Source organism: Tenebrio molitor, chromosome 8 (assembly GCF_963966145.1).
Source record: "Tenebrio molitor chromosome 8, icTenMoli1.1, whole genome shotgun sequence".
Taxonomy (NCBI): domain Eukaryota; kingdom Metazoa; phylum Arthropoda; class Insecta; order Coleoptera; family Tenebrionidae; genus Tenebrio; species Tenebrio molitor.
In genome coordinates, this window is record NC_091053.1 from 8,575,746 (window position 1) to 8,584,882 (window position 9,137).

The following is a 9,137-nucleotide window of genomic DNA, read 5'->3' on the forward strand; positions in this document are numbered from 1 at the left end:
CTAATTTTGAAGTACCTCAAATACGAACATCTTCTAAGAATCTAAGAGACGAACACATTTATCACTAGGTAAGAAAGTGGAAGCAAAAGTAGCCGATTTTGATATCAAAGGAGCTGTTAAATTATTGTCCTCGGATGACTCATTAGCTTCATTCAATGAAGATGTTGCTGAAGAATTAAAAAAAAAGCATCCTTCACCATCTCGCGAACTTTTTTTTCCAGACGCTTTCAAAACGGGAGACTTTTCTTTAATAGTTAATGAGCAAAACGTTCGAGAAGCTATCAATTCCTTTCCTGCCGGTTCTTCACCAGGCTTAGATGGCATGAGACCACAATATTTAAAAGATATTATATCTTTATCAGCGGGCGAAGCAGGTCAGCGGGCACTAAGAGCTTTAACAAAACTGTGCATTTTTATATTGTCTGGCCAACTTCCTTCAGAAATTTGTCATTTATTATATGGTGCGTCTTTATGGGCCCTTCATAAGAAAGATGGAGGAATTAGACCGATCGCTATAGGAAACTGTTTACGAAGATTGACTTCAAAGCTTGCTTGTTTTCAAAGTCGTAATATTGTAAATTCGTATTTATCTCCACACCAACTTGGAGTGGCAACTAAGCTAGGATGCGAAGCAGCAATTCATACTACACGTACCTTTGTGAATAACGACCTAAACCGTAGCAAAGTTGTTCTTAAATTAGATTTCAAAAACGCATTTAACTCAGTCGAACGAGATTGTATTCTAAAAGAAGTCCAATGTCATACCCCACTTCTTTACCCTTATCTTTATCAATGCTATAGGAATCCTTCAACTTTATTTTTTGGTGATCATTTAATTTCTTCTTCTGTTGGAGCTCAACAAGGAGATCCTTGTGGTCCTATGATTTTTAGTCTTGCCATTCAACCAATTATTTTATCTTTGAATTCTGAACTGAATATTTGGTATTTAGATGATGGAACCCTAGCTGATTACCCAGAAGTAGTTTTGTCCGACTTTAAGAAAGTTATCAATTTATCCAGAAAAATTGGTCTTGAATTAAACTTTAACAAATGCGAGATCTTTAGCTGTTCTGGAGACACAGATTTAAAAGTCATAAAGGATTTTCAATATTTAGCACCAGGTATTAAAATTTGTGACCGAGGAAGTTTATCTCTTTTAGGCTCTCCAATCTTTGACCAAGGCTTCAAAAACACTGTCGAAAAAACTATTATTACAGTTGAAAATCTTTTAAATAAAGCTGAATTTCTTAGCAGACACGTGGCTTATACCTTAATCAAGAACTGTCTTTTCACACCAAAATTTAATTTTTTATTAAGAACAACTCCTTTTTGGAAATTTTCTAATTACGTTAATTCCATTGATTCTTCTTTAAAGTCTTCTTTAGAAAAAATACTTAATTTACGTTTAACTGATTTACAATGGTGTCAGTCCACTTTACCGATTACATTTGGTGGACTGGGAATTCGCCGCATTTCTGATATTTGCCTCCCTGCTTTCCTATCTTCAGTTCATGGTGTTAAAAAGCTTGTTTCTCAATTACTAAATTCAAAGGATAATGAGCTTATTATTCACCATTATGATGAAGCTTTAGCAGTCTGGGATGTAGAAAATGAGAACGAAAGACCAACAATTCCACAATTTCAGAAGAATTGGGATAATATCAATATCAAAAGAATAATTGACAATGACTTAATCTTTAATTCATCTAGGGACTTGGCTCGTTTTAAGGCTTTGCAATGCAGAGAATCAGGATCTTGGTTACATGCAATACCTTCTCCTAATATTGGTACTCTTTTAGATAACACTTCCTTCCAAGTTTGTATTGGTTTAAGATTGGGTTGTAATCTTTGTACACCTCATATTTGCAAATGCAATGCGAAAGTTGATGAAATTGGTATTCACGGTTTAAGTTGTTCCAAAAGCAGTGGTAGATTTTCAAGACACACTGAAATTAATTCTATTATCAACCGGTCTCTGACTTCTATTCATGTTAATTCAACTTTAGAACCAAACGGACTATCTCTTGATGACGGAAAACGCCTTGATGGGATGACTTTAGTACCGTGGAATAAAGGTCAACCTTTGGTTTGGGACGTTACTGTCGTAGATACACTTGCAGACAGTTACGTATTGAAAACATCTGAAGTCTCAGGTTTTGCCGCTGAAATGGCTTGCAAACGCAAACATAACAAATATCGTTCAATTATTTCGTCAAACTACATATTTAAAGGTTTAGCCTTTGAAACCTTAGGCCCTTGGTGCAAAGAAACAATAGATTTCATTAATGTCATCGGAGACCGACTTATCGCGGAATCAGGGGATTCAAAATCTAAGAAATTCCTTTTTGAGAGGATTTCCCTTGCCATTCAACGTGGAAACGCTGCAAGCATTCGGGGCACTTTTCCAGATTCCGCATTATTATCGGAAATTTTCGCATTGTAAATTAAAAATGTTATTTTATGTTAAATTTTAATAAAAAATTTTTTTTTTTAAATTTTATTTAAAATTTTGAATATAAAGTTACAGACTCATTTTCTAAGGAGTTATGTCTGGTATCGAACAAAATCAAATACAGCACTCGCGAGTAAGGCCGCTTTTGTTCACTTGAATTGCATCGACCACTCCGCTGCGCGTGCAATTCGCGTGAACAAAAGCTTTACCTTCCTCTCTCGTAGTGTAAATAACTATTACCTACATATATAAAAGTTTACTAAGGGCCGGTTTCACCAACGGCAGTTAAAGTTAACTGTAGGTTAAAATGCTTCGTTACCGTAGTTACCTATTGTTATAACAATGTTTTCGTATATTTTAACCTACAGTTAACTTTAACTGGCGTTGGTGAAACCGGCCCTAAGAGTAGGGCAAACAGCGTGATCCAATTTGATTGGTGGATCACTTTTACCACAGCCTATTTATTTATTTTATTAAAATATACGTCATTGTGACATTCATTGCCGTTCGTCAAATAACAACAATGACAGGCTGCAGCGTAGAAGGATGTAAAAACAGAAGCGAAGATGGTATTATTTTCAAATCTATCCCGAAAAACCCATATAAGAGTTCTATTTGGACAAAGCACATGAATAAAACGCCACTGAAAAATGGAAGAATATGTGCAGACCATTTTTCACAAGATCAGTGGGAAATTTATGGGAAAGTACTGAAAAGCATGCTGCACCTTCTATTTTCGGCTTTCCGAAGTTCTCATTAAATTCAAACATAGAAGAAAAAATGTGTGCTGCGTTACCGGATAATTTAAACCAATTTAAAGAAAATTTTGATCACGTCCATCTCCAAAAAAAAATTCAGAATTTAAAGATGATGATTTTTAAAGTAAATAACAAAATATTAAGTAATGCCCTCTACTTACAAAAACATCAAAATAGAGAACTAAAAGAAAAATTGGAAAATGTTTTTACAGAAGATCAACTTCAGGCCATTAGAACAAAAAAAATTCAGAAAATGTTCAAACGAAACTTTAACCAAATCACTGAAACTTAAATTTGCATGTGGAACCAGTGGATATACCATGTTGAGAAAAATGAAATTGCCATTTCCAGCAATTCGCACATTAAATTATCATTTACAAAATTTACAGTTTAAGTCGGGAATTTTAAATGATGTTATAAATTTTATGAAAATTGATATAGAGACATTCAATAATGATTTTGTTAAAGATTGCATGTTAGTTTTTGGATGAAATGGATATAAAGCCTGGATTAGACTATTGCCTTCAAACCGGAACATATGTTGGCCATATTACTTTCCCTCAACATAAAGGTGTAGCCAGTAAAGCTTTGGTAATTATGCTGGGAGGAATTTCAACCAGGTGGAAGCAAATAGCCGCATTCTACTACACGGGAGACAGCACCAACGGAATGATTCTAGGAGATATCGTATTAGAAATTTTTCAGAAAACCAGTGAAATAGGGTTAACAATTCATTCTGTTACTTCTGATATGGGGGCTGCAAATCAAGCTACGTGGAGAAAATTTGGAATAATGGCTGGAAAAGATCGTGCCACTAGAAATTTTATTATAAATCCTTCTGATGGACGAAAAATCTACTTCTTAGCAGATGGGCCACATTTATTGAAAAACATTAAGAATTGTTTGGTGCAGAACAAAAGTATACAGTTATCACCATATTTTGTAGAAAAATACAAATTACCAAGTAATCTTGTGAAAATTGAGCATATAAAAACATTTTGTGATGAAGAAGAAACTGTGGATTTAAAATTTGCATCAAAATTAAGCGTCGATTTATTGAATACGGGACATTTCAACAAAATGAAAGTTTCCCATGCATTAAATGTGTTAAATTGGGACGTTAGCTGTGGGATGCGATTAGCTGCAGAATCTACCGAAGATAAATCATCTTTAACAGCAGCATTTTTTATCGATATGGTTTCCAAGTGGTTTAAACTGATAGTGATAAGTTCCCGGACGACGACACTGGCTTTAAGTAAATTTAATTTGAGAGTATATCAGGAATCACTATTATTTCTTGACGAATTTATAACATTATTTTCGAGTTTAGGAGTAGCTCCTGATAAACATGGAAAAGCCTTATGGAAACCTATTCAAACGGGAGTAATTTTAACAACGAAATCAATTCTAGACCTTCAAAATTTATTTTTAAAGGAAAAAAAACCTAATTTTTATTAACTTCGAGATTTTCGCAAAACTGTTTAGAGAACGTTTTTTCTCAAATAAGATCCAGACATCCCGTGCCGACAGCAGATCAATTCAAACAGGATTTGAAATTGTTGTCTGTTTCTCAATATTTAGACACCATTGACAGGTTTTTTAAATTATATTAGAATGAATCAAGATAAAAAAATTATAATGATAAGGAAACAGAAAGAAACTTGATATTACCGACCGATTGGAATAAACATCAAAATGAACTTTCTTTGAGAGAAAAAAATGCTTTGTATAATTGTGCTGGATATGTGATAAAAACAATGAGGGAACAAAAAATTTGTCAGGATTGTATGTTGGCTTTAGGATCAAAAACTAAACGAATTACTATCAGACCTTATTCTAAATTTGTATCTCTAAAGTCTAAAGGAATACAAAGCAGGATGTCTGTTTTATGTGACGGACAAGACATTTCAGACTGCAGTTTTAGTAGAAAAAGCATTTTCCAATTTAAAAAAATATTTAAAGAAAAATAGCTACAGCGGAAATAACTATATTGAAAATTCTAAAGGATGGAGTTTTTGCCGATCCTGATTACCAGGCAATCAAATTTCGACGTTGCTGTAACATAAAATCAAAGTTTGCACTAAAATTGATGGTTTATCGTTTAAAAATTTATACTGCTAAATTAAAAAGGGAAATCAGAATCCGCCAAAAAATTAAATGGTCTATAGTCTATTTTTTCCTGGTAGGCGCGTGCGTGCGCATTTACAAAATCCTGCAACGAAATGCGACTTTCCTATTGGTTACTTTATTTTTCTACTTACACTAGAGAAATGTGCAATATTGCAGTTTTCTGTACTGTCACTGTCAATCAGGTCCAAGCTGCCATTTTTGTTTCATCGTGTCTTAGTTTTCCTTTCGTGTTTTGTGTTGTGTCCGTTTATTTATTAAAAAAACAGTTCTTAGTGGTTAAGAAGTTTTTATATGTCAACAAGATGTCTTAATTTCGATCACCAAATAAATCGCGTAAGTTGGATTTATGCTAACATCAAGTAACAGTTTTTTATTAATGCATATTTATAGCAAATTTCTCACAAGCCGAGAAAGAAATGATCGTTAAAGTATTTCGTGGGATCTCCAAGGATTTTGCCGAGTTAACCAAGACGGCTCAAATGGAAAAAACTGCAGATTATACTGGTATTGATTTCTGAGTTTTTTTGTTGTATCACAGCTAATTAATTACTTTGTGTTGAAGGTTGTGGATTTAAAACCATTCAATGATACTTGGCGGAAGAAAAGAAGTGTGGGCAATTACAGGCACCGAAGAAACCTGATAGGAAATGTATGATTCAATTGGATGAACATCAAAAATATCTCATTCGAAAAACAGTGCACTCATTTTTCTCTGCAAACAGAATTCCTACAATTGATGCTGTGTACAGGGAAGTGCAAAACAATGAAGAAATTCCAAACATCAGTCGTTCTAAGCATTATAATGTTTTACACGAATTAAAATTTAAGTAAGTACATACATTGTTTTCAATTAACTGTAAACATTGAAATCTATGTTTTGTTTCAAATAGCACAAATAACGAAACAGAAAAAGCCTGTTAATAGAAAGAGAAGACATAACTGGCGAAGAAGATATTTACGGGAAATAAAAAAAATACGCCAAGAAGGGAGATCTTTTCTCTTGCAAGATAATGGTTATTATAAATGATTGTAGTCGAAGCAAGCCATGTCCATGTTATGAAATTTTTGCCGCTTTCATGTGAACTGTCAACTTTTGTCGACGTCACTGTAATTTTTTTAGGTGAAAATCGTACGACACTCATTAATGATCAATAGAACAATTAGTTCACGAGCCATAACCATGGCAACAAAAAAAATTCTTGGAAATTTTTTGTAGGTAGACCAACCTAACTGTGATTAATAAGTGGAATTTTTTTCAGCCAATCAAAATCATTTATTTTGTTGTCTTGGTTATGGCTCGTGAACTAATTTTTCTATTGGTCTTTAATGAGTGTCGTACGATTTAAAAATTTATAATTGAAGAAGCATAATGTCCGTGTCGTTGCGATTTTCTTACCGAATATGCCCTCGTGCATTGATTAATATCCGGAAATTTTATTCTCATGCATTTCCAAAACGTAATTAGCCCTCGTGTTCCACTCGGGCTAATTAATACGTTTTAGAAATGCATTCGAAAAATTTCCGGAAATAATCAATGCACTACGGATATTATAAGTGAAAAGTGCGGTGTTGATTGTTTTGTTTTATTCTTTTTTTTAATTGTTTTGTACCCAATTTAACTCCTGTGTGTAAAAAATAAAAAATGTTCATATAATATTTATTATCAATTTTTCCACGAGTTTATTCATAAACTTTTTTGTTTACATTTTACAAATTATACAAAAATTAAATCGTAAACATGAGTTTTAATATGCAACCCCAAATACTGATCCCCCTAGATAATATGCAACCAAAAATACTAACAATTCCTGCATCCTGCTAAAAATCTTAGCTATGTGATTCTACCTTTCGGAGATGCGCACGCACGCGCCTATCAGGAAAAAATAGACTTTAGCAAGAGTCATGCCATGAGGGATATGGTTCAAAATTTAAAACAATAGATTCGTATTTAGTATTTAACTGAATGTTTAAGCAAAAATATTTATTATTGTTCAATAAAATATTGTTTGGTTTGGTTTTCCAGTATTTTTCATTTTTTTATTTATTCTGATCCGTTAAAAGAAACTCTTGTGACGCTACTGACCTAATGACATTAAACTGACATAAATTTGGATCAAAAATAGTTGCCCTACTGCGTTTGCCCTACTCTTAGTAAACTTTTATATAGGTACACTAGACGAATATTTAATAACGAAACGTCATATGACAGGACCTGATGCCAATCTAACAAAAAAATATCGTGGCCTCCTGCGTCTGCCTGCGTGTTTAAAACAATCGTGAACGGCAGATAGTGATAGGGGCAAACATAACTGTCGAAGTCGATAACAAACCTCTAGGAGAAGTCAGAGAGTAGGTACAAATACCTGGGGCACGAAATAAGAATTGTTAGGGATAATCAAATGCATGAATTAGAAAGAAAAACCAGCTTGAAATGAGCAGCATATGGCAAAGCAAGAGATGTGTTGCAGCACGACCTGCTGTATAATAACTGGCCCGTTCATTTCATTAAAAAAGCATTGCAGAAAATGTTTCCGAGAAAGAGCCGATTTTCGCCGATGAGGGCGCCACAGTACGGGCGCTTCTAAAGAATAAAAATGCGGAAAAATATGTTTAGACATGATTTTATAGTTAAGATTGAATACAGTAAGTTCATATTTTCTTTCTAAAACTATACTGAATACAATCGTATTTTTGTACTTTTGATTTTAAATTCGAATGTCATTTGAACGAGAAAATCTCTCGGTGACAAAAACTTAAGATGAATAATATCCCCAAAAAGCGCCCGTACACTAGCGCTCTGCGGGGATCACTCAAATTACACTTTTGAACAGGCCGATTATAATACAGCAGGTCGTGGTTGTAGTGACCCAGTTTAAAATTTAAATTTTAATTCACGGTACCACCACGAGAGCGCGCCAAATGTGAAGGTACTAGCGGCTAGGTTAGGAACTAACGGATAGGGTTGGCAATCCTGAGGAGTTGGTAACTCTGAGGGTGAGCGGAAATATATCGGGGGTGAAGCGGGCTCTCGCGCGGGTGGTTGAAGGGGGTAGGTCACTTTTGTTTGGTTTTTCGAAACGAACACACCTTGCAAAGAGCGATCCAATATTCCAAAAATCTGTAAGTTAAATCTGAACCAATTACCTACACTACCGTTCCGAGTAGATATTTTGTGTCCCCGTGAAGAATCCGGCGTTTTTTTAATCCAAACGGGTAATTTATCCCACGTTCGTTGCCTTTTTGTTTTGGTTTTTGGGACCAGGACCACGTGGTAAGGGTATGTTGTAAATATCATTTTGTTGCGTGCTGTTTCTTTGGAGAAGCTCCCATTTGTTAATTTTAAGCGTTATTCCTAAGTTTTCCCCGGGGGGTTCATTTTTTTTGGAGATCTGGTAATTTCGAAAATTGGTAGCCGCGCACGTCCATTTTGTTTTGCTTTCACTAACATTTTCAAACGGTAGGTACTCGACCAGCCAACGATTATTGTATTCGTTATTTACGTTGCTTACCGATATTTGTGCCATTTAATGTGTTTTTATTTTATCGTTATTTAACTTTGCGCTTTGTTCCCTTTTATTTGATCATTGTTTAATGTTGCGCTTTGTTTGCTTATTTTATCATTGTTTAATGTTGCGCTTTGTTTTGTTGAATTTTCTCATTGTTTAATGTCACGCTTTGTTCAATTGGATTAAACTCGGGTTTTCTTTGTATTGTTGCTAAGCACCGCTAGATTTCGGAAGAGTTAAAGTAGAATGTTGTAAGTGCGCCACTATGGGAGTTAGGTGACAATCAGGAAG

At 34.4% G+C, this 9,137-nt stretch overlaps 1 long non-coding RNA gene across 1 annotated transcript; it reads left to right on the plus strand.

Annotated features, from left to right (window-relative positions):
• The first annotated feature begins 5,371 nt into the window (after positions 1-5,371).
• On the plus strand, positions 5,372-6,994 carry LOC138136914 (uncharacterized). Its single transcript, XR_011161498.1, has 4 exons — positions 5,372-5,673; positions 5,731-5,844; positions 5,903-6,167; positions 6,231-6,994. It is a non-coding gene; the product is annotated as an uncharacterized lncRNA (long non-coding RNA).
• The last annotated feature ends 2,143 nt before the right edge of the window (positions 6,995-9,137 follow it).